The sequence below is a fragment of the Phyllobates terribilis genome, unplaced genomic scaffold (assembly GCF_046119375.1).
Source record: "Phyllobates terribilis strain yellow unplaced genomic scaffold, ASM4611937v1 Scaffold_35__1_contigs__length_13245226, whole genome shotgun sequence".
Classification (NCBI taxonomy): domain Eukaryota; kingdom Metazoa; phylum Chordata; class Amphibia; order Anura; family Dendrobatidae; genus Phyllobates; species Phyllobates terribilis.
The window spans coordinates 11409827-11425677 of NW_027362795.1; the positions used below are offsets into that span (position 1 = coordinate 11409827).

The following is a 15851-nucleotide window of genomic DNA, read 5'->3' on the forward strand; positions in this document are numbered from 1 at the left end:
TCCGCTCCATACACCTCAAACACATGACTCCGCACTCTTTGTACATGCGCGCCTCCACTCGGTACACCTCGTACACACGCGCCTCCGCTCCGTAGACCTCGTACACACGCGCCTCCGCTCCGTACACTTCGTACACACGCGCCTCCGCTCCGTACACCTCGTACACACGCGCCTCCGCTCCGTACACCTCGCACACTCGCGGCTCCGCTCCGTACACCTCGTACACACGGCTCCGCACTGTAAAGGTCGTACACACGCGGCTCTGCTCCGTACACCTCGTACACACGCGGCTCCGCTCCGTACACCTCGTACACACACGGCTCCACTCCGTACACCTCGTACACACACGGCTGCGCTCCGTACACCTCGTACACACACGGCTGCGCTCCGTACACCTCGTACACACACGGCTCCGCTCCGTACACCTCGTACACACACGGCTCCGCTCCGTACACCTCGTACACACACGGCCCTGCTCCGTACACCTCGTACACACGGCTCCGCTCCGTACACCTCGTACACACGTGGCTCCACTCCGTACACTTCATACACACACGGCTCCGCTCCGTACACCTCGTACACACACGGCTCCGCTCCGTACACTTCGTACACACACGGCTCCGCTCCGTACACCTCGTACACACGCGGCTCCGCTCCGTACACCTCGTACACACGTGGCTCCGCTCCGTACACTTCGTACACACACGGCTCTGCTCCGTACGCCTCGTACACACGCGGCTCCGCTCCGTACACCTCGTACACACACGGCTCTGCTCCGTACACCTCGTACACACACGGCTCTGCTCCGTACACCTCGTACACACACGGCTCTGCTCCGTACACCTCGTACACACGCGGCTCTGCTCCGTACACCTCGTACACACGCGGCTCTGCTACATCCACACTGTAAACCTCTCCTGACCCCACACATAAACTTCAGCTCATCCAGCACCATGACAACCAGCACAGCAGAGTCCTGCATCCACTGAGGCCCCTGATCATGTGACCCCTGACTCCTCCCCTCCTGTGACCTCTTCACAGCTCCTGTGCGCACAGAGCAGCCATATATGTGGTGGCGGCTCTGCAGGTGGAGGTATGTGGAGACCCCCATTACTGGGCGCAGGGGGCATTAACCCCTTCAGCACGGAGACTCTTTTGGGGTCTTGTGTTGCCCCTTTATAAGAATCATAAGGTTTTTGTTCTGTTTCCTGTAATAGATACATACGACCCAACTATGGAGACAGGAAGGGAGGAAACGTATTGTTCTCATAGTACAGGACCCCTTTACTGGCCCCACAGTGTAATGCCCCCATTATGCCCCTTATGCAGTATGTATGATGCCCCCACACAGTTTAATGCCCCCATTATGCCCCTTATGCAGGATGTATGATGCCCCCACAGTGTAATGCCCCCATTATGCCCCTTATGCAGGAGGTATGATGCCCCACACACAGTGTAATGCCCCCATTATGCCCCTTATGCAGGATGTGTAATGCCCCCATTATGCCCCTTATGCAGGATGTATGATGCCCCCACAGTGTAATGCCCCCATTATGCCCCTTATGCAGGATGTATGATGCCCCCACACAGTGTAATGCCCCCATTATGCCCCTTATGCAGGATGTGTAATGCCCCCATTATGCCCCTTATGCAGGATGTATGATGCCCCCACACAGTGTAATGCCCCCATTATGCCCCTTATGCAGGATGTATGATGCCCCCACACAGTGTAATGCCCCCATTATGCCCCTTATGCAGGATGTATGATGCCCCCACACAGTGTAATGCCCCCATTATGCCCCTTATGCAGTATGTATGATGCCCCCCACAGTGTAATGCCCCCATTATGCCCCTTATGCAGGATGTATGATGCCCCCACACAGTGTAATACCCCCATTATGCCCCATATGCAGTATGTATGATGCCCCACACAGTGTAATGCCCCCTTATGCAGGATGTATGATGCCCCCACACAGTGTAATACCCCCATTATGCCCCTTATGCAGTATGTATGATGCCCCACACAGTGTAATGCCCCCTTATGCAGGATGTATGATGCCCCCACACAGTGTAATACCCCCATTATGCCCCTTATGCAGTATGTATGATGCCCCACACAGTGTAATGCCCCCTTATGCAGTATGTATGATGCCCCCACACAGTGTAATGCCCCCATTATGGCCCCTTATGCAGTATGTATGATGCCCCCACACAGTGTAATGCCCCCATTATGCCCCTTATGCAGGATGTATGATGCCCCCACACAGTGTAATGCCCCCATTATGCCCTTATGCAGTATGTATGATGCCCCCACACAGTGTAATGCCCCCATTATGCCCCCTTATGCAGTATGTATGATGCCCCCCACAGTGTAATGCCCCCATTATGCCCTTATGCAGTATGTATGATGCCCCACACAGTGTAATGCCCCCATTATGCCCCTTATGCGGTGTGTATGATGCCCCCCCCCCCACAGTATAATGTTCCCCCAGTGCCACCTGAGGTCCTGCAGATGGAATAATCCCTCTGGGATTGGTTTTCCCTTTGCCTGCTCCCCTACATGTAGACCCTTGAGCATGTATACAGGCATGTAGGGGAGCAGGCCTTACTAGATATCGAGGCTTTGTACAGTAATATACCGCATGATGATGGTATCAGAGGAGTAAAACATTTCTTGAAATCGAGATCAATAGAGTGTAGCAGACATAATGACTTCATGGAGGATCTTCTAAAATTCACTATTATTCATAACTTCTTTTTGACAGGAAGTACTTCCCTGAGCTCAGGGGTACTGCGATGGGGAGCCCCTGTGCCCCCTCGTATGCTAACCTGTTCCTGTGCTGGTAGGAGGAAACCACAATATTCAGGGATGATCATAAGTGGTGGCAACCATATATTGGGGTATGGTATAGATATATTCACAAAATTTTTATCATCTGGTCAGGGACGAGTGAAAAGTTTCTTGAATTTGTTAGGGAACTCATCAATAGAGTGGGCCTTAGATTTATATCAGAGTTCAACTATTACCAGTTGCCTTTCCTGAATGTACCAATCAAGAAAGTACGGGATAAGACCATAGGGACACTCATCTATCATAAACCTACAAGCAGTAATAAACAATTGAAGTGGGATAGTCACCACCCCATCCTCCTTAAAAAAAGCAATATCCAAGGGTCAATTTTTACGGTTGAGAAGAGACTGCTCTAATGTCACAGATTTTAATATACAGGCAATAGACATGAACACCAGATTCATGAAAAAAGGGTACCAACAGTACATTTTGGATTCCACACGATTGTTTGCAGAAAATCGGGAGAGACAGACACTCCTTCATACCTAACCAAGAAACCAAGAAAAAGATGGGATAACACGAGTAATAGGAACTTATCACAATCAGAGTGACCATATCTTTAATATCCTCAGAAAACCCTGGCCGACCTGGACCTGAGGGTGCTGTGGGATCTACTCCCACAATAAGTTTCAGAAAGGGTTGGTCAATTAGGGACTGTTTAGTGCATATTTTCTATAGAAACCTGCACCCAAGTGGACTTGGCTGGATAGAAGAATCTGGAGAAAGTTGTATATGTAATTGGATGAGACCATGTAAATCTTTCTCGAGTTCCTCTACAGGTAAAATCTTTCTCCAGAGGGTTAATTCCAACTGTAAAACCTCAGGACTTTTATATATGGCCACATGCACCTTTCCCCTAGATTATGTATGCACAACCAAGAGGAAGTATAGGAGGAGGGTGGGAGGCATTTGGGCGAAATACGCCATGGTTGGGACACCCCATTAGTGAGACACTTGAACAGTGCACATTGAGGTGAAACAAGAGACATCTCCTTTTGCATCATTGAGATGGTTAAACCTAATGTGAGAGGAGGTGATCTCAATACATGTATAGTCAAAAAGGAAAGTGAGTGGATTTCCAGACTGGATTCACGAGCCCCTAAGGGACTGAATGAACAAATTTTCTATGCCTGTTTTGTATGAATACAGCCCCATTCTGAATTACACTTTTGGATTTTATACTCTACCCATTTCTACTCAAGTCCCTGTGAATCGGGTTCACATATTGTTGTACTTCATCAAGATATCTGAGCTTCTATATCAGAATTATTTCTTATCAGTTATATCCCATATATACTATTTAGTAACTAACAAGTGTGGTGATCATTGTATATATCCAATTATGTAATAGGGGTCAAATTTGGCCATTTAAGAATATACTGTGGGCCACCATCCCATATTTTATGTAGTGATAAAGTAGATCTACATGCCTATTGCATGATGAGAGGATGTGCAATACTTGTTTTTAGTCTCCCATGATGCTGATCTCAGAGACAGGACTTTTCTATATGGGAGGAATGCAATCCAGATTCAGTATGCGTCCGGATACGTCTGAACATGCACAATCGCAGGCAATGACCCTAGATGCTCTCCGGCGTGGAATGCATAACTACGGTCATGCGCAGTGAAGGGTACGAGTAGTTTGGCAGCAATCAGTTTATCTGCCATTAAACTTTATAGCAAGTCACTTCCGGACATTCACACTAGGAGATGGACATTATCGGACCTCTCGTGCATGGGAAGTAGCGCAGGTGCAGTACATTATTATAGACAGACTGCATTCTATATATCCTATGACAATTCACTTCTAGGAAGGGGAATGGGTCTCCTAGTCTGGGGAGGGGTTTTGGATGAAGTAGGATATTTAAACGTGGACACCTGGCTATTAGACGCACTATGCTGAACATCATGAATTAACATCCCTGAATCAAGTCTCCTGATGAACCTGTTGGGGAAACGCGTTGAGGCGGATTATTGAACCATTCTCTGAAGAGTACCATACCCTTTCCTTTACATATACCTTGAGACATAAGTGGTCCTATTTAATGTATCAGTGTATTTTTTGATATATACACTGCTCAAAAAAATAAAGGGAACACTTAAACAACAGAATATAACTCCAAGTAAATAAAACTTCTGTGAAATCAAACTGTCCACTTAGAAGCAACACTGATCGATAATCAATTTCACATGCTGTTGTGCAAATGGAATAGACAATAGATGGAAATTATTGGCAATTATCAAGACACGCTCAATAAAGGAGTGGTTCTGCAGGTGGGACCACAGACCACATCTCAGTACCAATGCTTTCTGGCTGATGTTTTGGTCACTTTTGAATGTTGGTTGTGCTTTCACACTCGTGGTAGCATCAGACGGACTCTACAACCCACAGAAGTCGCTCAGGTAGTGCAGCTCATCCAGGATGGCACATCAATGCGAGCTGTGGCAAGAAGGTTTGCTGTGTCTGTTAGCGTAGTGTCCAGAGGCTGGAGGCGCTACCAGGAGACAGGCCAGTACACCAGGAGACATGGAGGGGGCCGTAGGAGGGCAACAACCCAGCAGCAGGACCACTACCTCCGCCTTTGTGCAAGGAGGAACAGGAGGAGCACTGCCAGAGCCCTGCAAAATGACCTCCAGCAGGCCACAAATGTTCATGTGTCTGCACAAATGGTTAGAAACCGACTCCATGAGGGTGGTATGAGGGCCCGACTTCCACAGATGGGGGTTGTGCTCACAACCCAACACCGTGCAGCAGGACACTTGGCATTTGACACAGAACACCAGGATTGGCAAAGTCACCACTTGCGCCCTGTGCTCTTCACAGATGAAAGCAGGTTCACACTGAGCACATGTGACAGATGTGACAGAGTCTGGAGACACCGTGGAGAGCAATCTGCTGCCTGCAACATCCTTCAGCATGACAGGTTTGACAGTGGGTCAGTAATGGTGTGGGGTGGCATTTCTTTGGAGGGCCACACAGCCCTCCATGTGCTCGCAAGAGGTAGCCTGACTGCCTTTAGGTACCGAGATGAGATCCTCAGACCCCTTGTGAGACCATATGCTGGTACGGTTGGCCCTGGGTTCCTCCTAATGCAGGACAATGCCAGACCTCATGTGACTGGAGTGTGTCAGTAGTTCCTGCAAGATGAAGGCATTGAAGCTATGGACTGGCCCGCCCGTTCCCCAGACCTGAATCCGATTGAGCACATCTGGGACATCATGTCTCGCTCCATCCACCAACGTCACGTTGCACCACAGACTGTCCAGGAGTTGGCGGATGCTTTTGTCCAGGTCTGGGAGGAGATCCCACAGGAGACCATCCGCAACCTCATCAGGAGCTTGCCCAGGAGTTGTAGGGAGGTCACACAGGGACGTGGAGGCCACACACAATACTGAGCCTCATTTTGACTTGTTTTAAGGACATTTCGTCAAAGTTGGATCAGCCTGTAGTGTGTTTTTCCACTTTAATTTTGGGGGTGACTCCAAATCCAGGCCTCCATTGGTTAATAAATCTGATTTCCATTGAGGATTTTTGTGATTTTGTTGTCCGCACATTCAACTTTGTACAGAACAAAGTATTCAATGAGAATATTTCATTCATTCAGATCTAGGATGTGTTATTTGAGTGTTCCCTTTATTTTTTTGAGCAGTGTATATCAGGGTTATCTAGGGCTTCTGAGGGACAGCCAATGGTGTGTGGGGATGCTATTGTCGTCTCTTAGGGTGCCAAACTCTGCACTTAGGCTGTAACAGCTTTGTTTAGGTACAGTATAGGGTAAGCCATTCAGCTTGTAGTTTTGCTAGTTTTAAGCATATATATGTTGTTAGTCCAGTTTTTAGTGCATATATTTTAATTTGGGGGGCGGAGGTTTCCCACAGTACTGCTCATTAGACACACAATTTTGTACCACCCATCTCACCGACTACCCCACGGCAATTAATAAAAACTCAGCACCATTCTTGGTGCAGATACTAATGAACCCAGAACCTCTGAGATATTTACCACACAATAGTTGGATAGGCAAAGGCATATCATCCATAGTGGCAGCCCATGTAGCCACTATAATGCCTGTGAATTGAGAGGGCTCGGTGTGGGTCAGCAACGGGCACCCTCTCCTTCCCAATCATCAAAATTTCAGCTATATACACATTCCCGTGACGGTAATACATTGAATAGGTAAATGAATCAGGAAGTCGAAAGCTCACTGATTCATCATTCAGCCTTCGCCTGTGAATCTGAGTCTCTGTGCACTGCAGGCACAATGATGTCACTACATCACACCTGTAGTATGGAGCCTCAGTACTCACACTGCACAGACCGGAGCAGTGCACCCGGGAACGGGGTTGGTTGAGTAGAGTGTGTGTGTGTTTTTTTTCTTAATATCAAGAATTATGGGGGCATCATATTAAGTGAAGGGCCTTTGGGGCTTTCATACTGAGTGGGCGGCCATTAAACTGTGTTGGGTGCTTTGATGGACTTTAATGGCCTCCATATTGAGTGCGTGTCCTCATTTTGTTTAGCAGGCTTTTGTGGCCATAATACTCTGAGGGGCTGTGGGGGCCATCATACTTTGTGGGTGCCATTATACTGTGTTGGAGCCTAATTCTGATCTATATGGGCATACAGGAGAACCATTTCCTGGTGATGAGTCAGATAGGGATAATTAAGTGAGAAATACAAATTTTTGGTCTACCTGGTGACTTGAATTGATATGGTGTTTTGTGACCAAAGGTAGACATCAGATGGTACGTTCTGAAGGAAAGCAAAGATATAATAGCAGTGGGAATTCAGATTCCAAGGTGAGATCATAGCAGAGACAAAGAGCAGAGAGTGGAGTAGAGAATGAGATCTTCTGAGGATCGGAGGTTGTGTGTAGGCAAGTACTGGGAGACTAGGTAACAGATGTATGGAGGAGACAGGTTGTGGGTGGCTTTGTATGTCATAGGTAGGGCTTTATACTGGAGTCTCTGGGTAATGGGTAACCAGTGAAGGGATTGCCAGAGGGGAGAGGCTGGGGAATAGCCAGGGACCAGGTGGATTAGTCAGGCAGCAGAGTTTAGTATAAATTGGAGAGGTGCGAGAGTGTTAGAACGGAGGCCACACAGAGCAGGAGTCGAGGCTGGATATGATGAGGGCATGGACTATGGATTTTTGCAGATTATTAAGTAAGGAATGTACGGATCCGGGAAATATTTTTGAGTTGGATTCGGCAGGAAGTGGAAAGGGCTTGGATATGTGGTTTGAAGGAGAGATCAGAGTCCAAGGTTACCCCGGGAAAGCTAGCTTGCGGGACTAGGGAGAATGAGCAGTCATTATGGTGAGATGTGATCTTGAGAGTAGAGCGGAAAGTTGATCTTCTGTGATTGCGGAGAAGCTGGTTTTGGAGGAGGAGGGCTGAGTAGATATGAGCAGGTGCTGGGGGGGTTGTCGGCCAAAGCTTTCTCTGATGTTATCAATCTTCTGCTTGAAGAATGAGGCAAATTCTTCAGCTGAGATGATGGGAGAGGGAGGATGTGCAGGGGGATGGAGGAGAGAATTGGAAGTGTTGAATAGCTGTTTAGGGTTGTGAGACAGGGAAGCTATGACAGATGAGAAGTATGTTTTTTTTGCTGCCGTGAGTGTGGACTTGAAAGTAGTGAGGGACTGTTTGATTGCGATGAAGTGGTCTTTGGAGTGGGATCTTTTCCATCTCCGCTAAGCAACTCTGGAAGCCCGCCTCCGTTCTTTAGTCAGGCTAGTGTACCAGGGTTGCCTGTTAATTTTGTGAGCTTTGGTATGTCTGAGAGGGGAAGCCGATTTGAGAGATGCAGATATAGTGGTTTACATAAAGCGGCAGCATCTGCATTGTGTAAGGAACTTATGTTTGCAAGAGGGAGAAGAGACTCGGAAAGTGAATGTAGATCAAGGTGTTTAAGATTTCTGCGAGGCTGTGCAGGTTTGTGGAGTGGGGATTGTGCACCTGGAGAGGAGAGGGAAGAAAATGTAAGTAGGTTGTGGTCAGAAGGAAGAAGAGGTGAGATAGAGAGGTTAGATAGGGAACAGAGGCGGGTGAAGATGAGGTCCAGAGTGTGGACATCTTTGTGCGTGTCTGTGGAGGACCATTGAGAGAGGCCGAAAGAGGAAGTGAGAGATAGAAGCTTAGAGGCAGCTGAGAGGGAAGTGTCAATGGGGATGTTGAAGTCACCCATGATGATAGTGGGGATGTCAGCGGAAGGGAAATGATAAGGACGATTCCTTATCTTAAACTAACAGGATTTAAGCAAGCAACTGTCTGGAGAGGAACTGGGACATGAGTTCTCCTACGAAGAACTGAAGATGAAATGCCGCAGCAAGGAGCGTGTAGCCCTCATTGAATGTACTTTGAGAGTACCTGTGAGGAGTCGTACAGATACACCTCAGCCAGTGAGGTACCATATTTTTCGCACTATTAGACGCACTGGACCATAGGAAGCACCTATAGAAAAAAAAATTTAAGCAAAAAATGTGGTCATGATGCACCGTTAAGGGAGATGGGGTCTGCTGCTGACACTGTTATAGGGGTAATGTCCCCCAATTCTGTTAATAACCCCCATCCTGGTATATATGGCCCCCTCCTTCCTGTTATACGTGGCCCTCATCCCCCTCCTGCTATGCATGGCATCCCTCCATCCTGGTATGCATTGCACCCCAATCCCCCATCCTGCATGGAACCCCAACAATCCCCATTCTGGTATGCATGGTACCCCTCATCCCCATCCTGGTATGCATGGCACCCCTCATCCCCATCCTGAGATGCATGGCACCCCTCATCCACTTCCTAGTATGCATGGCACCCCTCATCCCCATCCTGGAATGCATGGCACCCCTCATCCCCATCCTGGTATGCATGGCACCCCTCATCCCCATCCTGGTATGCATGGCACCCCTAATCCCCATCCTGGTATGCATGGCACCCCTAATCCCCATCCTGGTATGCATGGCACCCCTCATCCCCATCCTGGTATGCATGGCACCCCTCATCCCCATCCTGGTATGCATGGCACCCCTCATCCCCATCCTGGTATGCATGGCACCCCTCATCCCCATCCTGGTATGCATGGCACCCCTCATCCCCATCCTGGTATGCATGGCACCCCTCATCCCTTTTCCTGGTATGCATGACACACCTCATCCTTTTTCCTGGTATGCATGGCACCCCTCATCCTGATATACATTGTACTCCTCATCCCTCTTCCTGGTCTGCATGGCCCCTCTTATCCCTCATCCTGGTATGCATGGCCCCTCTAATCCCTCATCCTGATATGCATGTCTCACCTCATCCTGGTATGCATGCCACCCCAATCCCCCATCCTGGTATGCATGCCACCCCAATCCCCCATCCTGGCATGCATGCCACCCCAATCCCCATCCTGGTATGCACAGCACCCCAATCCCCATTCTGGTATGCAATGCATGGCACTCCCATCCCCATCCTGGTATGCATGGCACCCCTCATCCCCATCCTGGTATGCATGGCACCCCTCATCCCCATCCTGGTATGCATGGCACCCCTCATCCTGTTATGCATGGCACCCCTCATCCTGTTATGCATGGCACCCCTCATCCTGGTATGCATGACACCCCTCATCCCTTTTCCTGGTATGCATGGCACCCCTCATCCTGATATGCATGGCACCCCTCATCCCTTTTCCTGGTATGCATGGCACCCCTCATCCTGATATGCATGGCACCCCTCATCCCTATTCCTGGTATGCATGGCCCCTCTCATCCCTCATCCTGGTATGCATGGCCCCTCTAATCCCTCATCCTGATATGCATGTCTCATCCTGGTAGGCATGGCACCCCCTATCTCCATACTGGTAGGCATGGCACCCTAATCCCCATCCTGGTAAGCATGGCACTCCTCCATCCTGGTATGCATTGCACCCCAATCCCCCATCCTGGTATGCATGGCACCCCAATCCATATCCCCATCCTGGTAAGCATGACACCCCTCATTCCCATCCTGGTATGCATGGCTCTCCAATCCCCATCCTGGTATGCCCTCACACGAGCAAACGAGCTGCCGGAATAGTCACTGCTCCCCACGCTGAGACTATTGACGTGACTATTCACGTCAGTGACTATTCACTCTCCTCAATAGCGCTCACAGTGTAGCCGCAGCGCGGCTCCTGCAGCGGTTTGACGATCACACGTGCCTGCTATTAAAGAGCATGAATATTCTCTACTCCCCACGCCCATGGGAGCGGGGAGTAGTGAATATTCATTCTCTTTAATAGCGGGCACACATGACCGTCGAGCCGCAGCTGTAGCCGTGCTGCGGCAACACTGAGCGCTATTTAGGAGAATAAATATTCACTTCTCCCCACATCCATGGGCGTGGGGAGCAGCGAATATTCATTTTCTTTAGCAGCGGGCACAGTGTAGTCTGCAGTAGGTGGCTCCTGCCTCCTGTGGCCCACTACGTTGCTGCTCCCCCAACAGACCCCACCAGCCACAGTGTATGTGTATGTGTGTGTATGTGTGTGTGTGTGTGTGTGTGTGTGTGTAGTACAGACCAAAAGTTTGGACACACCTTCTCATTTAAAGATTTTTCTGTATTTTCATGACTATGAAAATTGTACATTCACACTGAAGGCATCAAAACTATGAATTAACACATGTGGAATTATATACTTAACAAAAAAAGTGTGAAACAACTGAAAATATGTCTTATATTCTAGGTTCTTCAAAGTAGCCACCTTTTGCTTTGATGACTGCTTTGCACACTCTTGGCATTCTCTTGATGAGCTTCAAGAAGTAGTCACTGGAAATGGTTTTCACTTCACAGGTGTGCCCTGTCAGGTTTAATAAGTGGGATTTCTTGCCTTATAAATAGGGTTGGGACCATCAGTTGTGTTGTGCATACATCAGGTGAATACACAGCTGATAGTCCTACTGAATAGACTGTTAGAATTTGTATTATGGCAAGAAAAAAGCAGCTAAGTAAAGAAAAACGAATGCCCATCATTACTTTAAGAAATGAAGGTCAGTCAGTCGGAAAAATTGGGCAAACTTTGAAAGTGTCCCCAAGTGCAGTTGCAAAAACCATCAAGCGCTACAAAGAAACTGGCTCACATGAGGACCGCCCCAGGAAAGGAAGACCAAGAGTCACCTCTGCTTCTGAGGATAAGTTTATCCGAGTCACCAGCCTCAGAAATCACAGGTTAACAGCAGCTCAGATTAGAGACCAGGTCAATGCCACACAGAGTTCTAGCAGCAGACACATCTCTACAACAACTGTTGAGAGGAGACTTTGTGCAGCAGGCCTTCATGGTAAAATAGCTACTAGGAAACTGCTGCTAAGGACAGGCAACAAGCAGAAGAGACTTGTTTGGGCTAAAGAACACAAGGAATGGACATTAGACCAGTGGAAATCTGTGCTTTGGTCTGATCAGTCCAAATTTGAGATCTTTGGTTCCAACCACCGTGTCTTTGTGTGACGCAGAAAAGGTGAACGGATGGACTCTACATGCCTGGTTCCCACCGTGAAGCATGGAGGAAGAGGTGTGATGGTGTGGGGGTGCTTTGCTGGTGACACTGTTGGGGATTTATTCAAAATTGAAGGCGTACTGAACCAGCATGGCTACCACAGCATCTTGCAGCGGCATGCTATTCCATCCAGTTTGCTTTTAGTTGGACCATCATTTATTTTTCAACAGGACAGTGACCCCAAACACACCTCCAGGCTGTGTAATGGCTATTTGACCAAGAATGAGAGTGATGGGGTGCTACGCCAGATGACCTGGCCTCCACAGTCACCAGACCTGAACCCAATCTAGATGGTTTGGAGTGAGCTGGACCGCAGAGTGAAGGCAAAAGGGCCAACAAGTGCTAAGCATCTCTGGGAACTCCTTCAAGATTGTTGGAAGACCATTTCCGGTGACTACCTCTTGAAGCTCATCAAGAGTGTGCAAAGCAGTCATCAAAGCAAAAAGTGGCTACTTTGAAGAACCTAGAATATAAGACATATTTTCAGTTGTTTCACACTTTTTTGTTAAGCATATAATTCCACATGTGTAAATTCATAGTTTTCATATATATACAGTACACACCAAAAGTTTGGACAAACCTTCTCATTTAAAGATTTTTCTGTATTTTCATGACTATGAAAATTGTACATTCACACTGAAGGCATCAAAACTATGAATTAACACATGTGGAATTATATACTTAACAAAAAAAGTGTGAAACAACTGAAAATATGTCTTATATTCTAGGTTCTTCAAAGTAGCCACCTTTTGCTTTGATGACTGCTTTGCACACTCTTCGCATTCTCTTGATGAGCTTCAAGAGGTAGTCACCGGAAATGGTCTTCCAACAATCTTGAAGGAGTTCCCAGAGATGCTTAGCACTTGTTGGCCCTTTTGCCTTCACTCTGCGGTCCAACTCACCCCAAACCATCTCAATTGGGTTCAGGTCTGGTGACTGTGGAGGCCAGGTCATCTGGCGTAGCACCCCATCACTCTCCTTCTTGGTCAAATAGCCCTTACACAGCCTGGAGATGTGTTTGGGGTCATTGTCCTTTTGAAAAATAAATGATGGTCCAACTAAACGCAAACCGGATGGAATAGCATGCTGCTGCAAGATGCTGTGGTAGCCATGCTGGTTTAGTATGCCTTCAATTTTGAATAAATCCCCAACAGTGTCACCAGCAAAGCACCCCCACACCATCACACCTCCTCCTCCATGCTTCACGGTGGGAACCAGGCATGTAGAGTCCATCCGTTCACCTTTTCTGCGTCGCACAAAGACACGGTGGTTGGAACCAAAGATCTCAAATTTGGACTCATCAGACCAAAGCATAGATTTCCACTGGTCTAATGTCCATTCCTTGTGTTCTTTAGCCCAAACAATTCTCTTCTGCTTGTTGCCTGTCCTTAGCAGTGGTTTCCTAGCAGCTATTTTACCATGAAAGCCTGCTGCACAAAGTCTCCTCTTAGCAGTTGTTGTAGAGATGTGTCTGCTGCTAGAACTCTGTGTGGCATTGACCTGGTCTCTAATCTGAGCTGCTGTTAACCTGCGATTTCTGAGGCTGGTGACTCGGATAAACTTATCCTCAGAAGCAGAGGTGACTCTTGGTCTTCCTTCCCTGGGGCGGTCCTCATGTGAGCCAGTTTCTTTGTAGCGCTTGATGGTTTTTGCAACTGTACTTGGGGACACTTTCAAAGTTTGCCCAATTTTTCGGACTGACCTTCATTTCTTAAAAGTAATGATGGCCACTCGTTTTTCTTTACTTGGCTGCTTTTTTCTTGCCATAATACAAACTCTAACAGTCTATTCAGTAGGACTATCAGCTGTGTATCCACCAGACTTCTGCACAACACAACTGATGGTCCCAACCCCATTTATAAGGCAAGAAATCCCACTTATTAAACCTGACAGGGCACACCTGTGAAGTGAAAACCATTTCCGGTGACTACCTCTTGAAGCTCATCAAGAGAATGCCAAGAGTGTGCAAAGCAGTCATCAAAGCAAAAGGTGGCTACTTTGAAGAACCTAGAATATAAGACATATTTTCAGTTGTTTCACACTTTAAGTATATAATTCCACATGTGTTAATTCATAGTTTTGATGCCTTCAGTGTGAATATACAATTTTCATAGTCATGAAAATACAGAAAAATCCTTAAATGAGAAGGTGTGTCCAAACTTTTGGTCTGTACTGTATATATACAGGGTGGGCCATTTATATGGATTCATCTAAATTAAATAGGAATGGTTGGTGATATCAACTTCCTGTTTGTGGCACATTAGTATATGGGAGAGGGAAAACTTTTCCAGATGGGTGGTGACCATGGCGGCCATTTTGAAGTCGGCCATTTTGGATCCAACTTTATTTTTTCAATAGGAAGAGGGTCATGTGACACATCAGACTTATTCAGAATTTCATAAGAAAAAGAAAAAAGTTTATGACCACTTATAAAATGTGTTCAAATTGCTGCCCATTGTGTTGGATTGTCAATGCAACCCTCTTCCACTGATTGCAACACCGCAGATGAAATGCTGGCACAGGCTTCCAGTATCCGTTGTTTCAGATGCTCCACATCTCGTATCTTCACAGCATAGACAATTGCCTTTAGATGACCCCAAAGATAAAAGTCTAAGGGGGTCAGATCTGGAGACCTTGGTGGCCATTCTACTGGCCCACGACAACCAATCCACTTTCCAGGAAACTGTTCATGCAGGAATGCTCGGACCTGACACCCATAATGTGGTGGTGCACCATCTTGTTGGAAAAACTCAGGGAACGTGCCATCTTCAGTACATAAAGAGGGCAACACATCATCATGTAGCAATTTCAGATATCCAGTGGCATTGAGGTTTCCATTGATGAAGAATGGCCCCACTATCTTTGTACCCCATATACCACACCATACCATCAAGATACGAGATGTGCAGCATCTGAAACAACGGATACTGGAAGCCTGTGCTAGCATTTCTTCTGTGGTGTTGCGATCAGTGGAAGAGGGTTGCATTGACAATCCAACACAATGGGCAGCACTTTGAACACATTTTATAAGTGGTCATAAACTTGTAAAAAACTCATGAAAGAATAAAGTTACATTAAAACCAAGCACACCATTGTTTTTCTTATGAAATTCTCAATAAGTTTGATGTGTCACATGACCCCCTTCCCATTGAAAAAAATAAAGTTGGATCCAAAATGACTGACTTCAAAATGGCCACCATGGTCACTACCCATCTGGAAAAGTTTCCCCCCTCCCATATACTAATGTGCCACAAACAGGAAGTTGATATCACCAACCATTCCTATTTAATTCAAGTGTATCCATATAAATGGTCCACCCTGTATATATTGCGTCTTATAAACGGTACTCGCAAATCAACTGGGAGCTGAGGTTACCCGTATGGTCCCCACAGGGGATGTTTGGCCTACTTATAAGCTACAACAGTCTAGCAAATCATTATAACAAAAGTTAAGTACCGACACGTGTAACCGGTTCTTGACTCTGCATAA

At 47.1% G+C, this 15851-nt stretch overlaps 1 pseudogene; it reads left to right on the forward strand.

The window, feature by feature from the left end:
* The first annotated feature begins 1033 nt into the window (after positions 1 to 1033).
* LOC141182657 (uncharacterized) overlaps positions 1034 to 15851 on the forward strand; it is a 1085038-nt pseudogene continuing 1070220 nt past the window's right edge.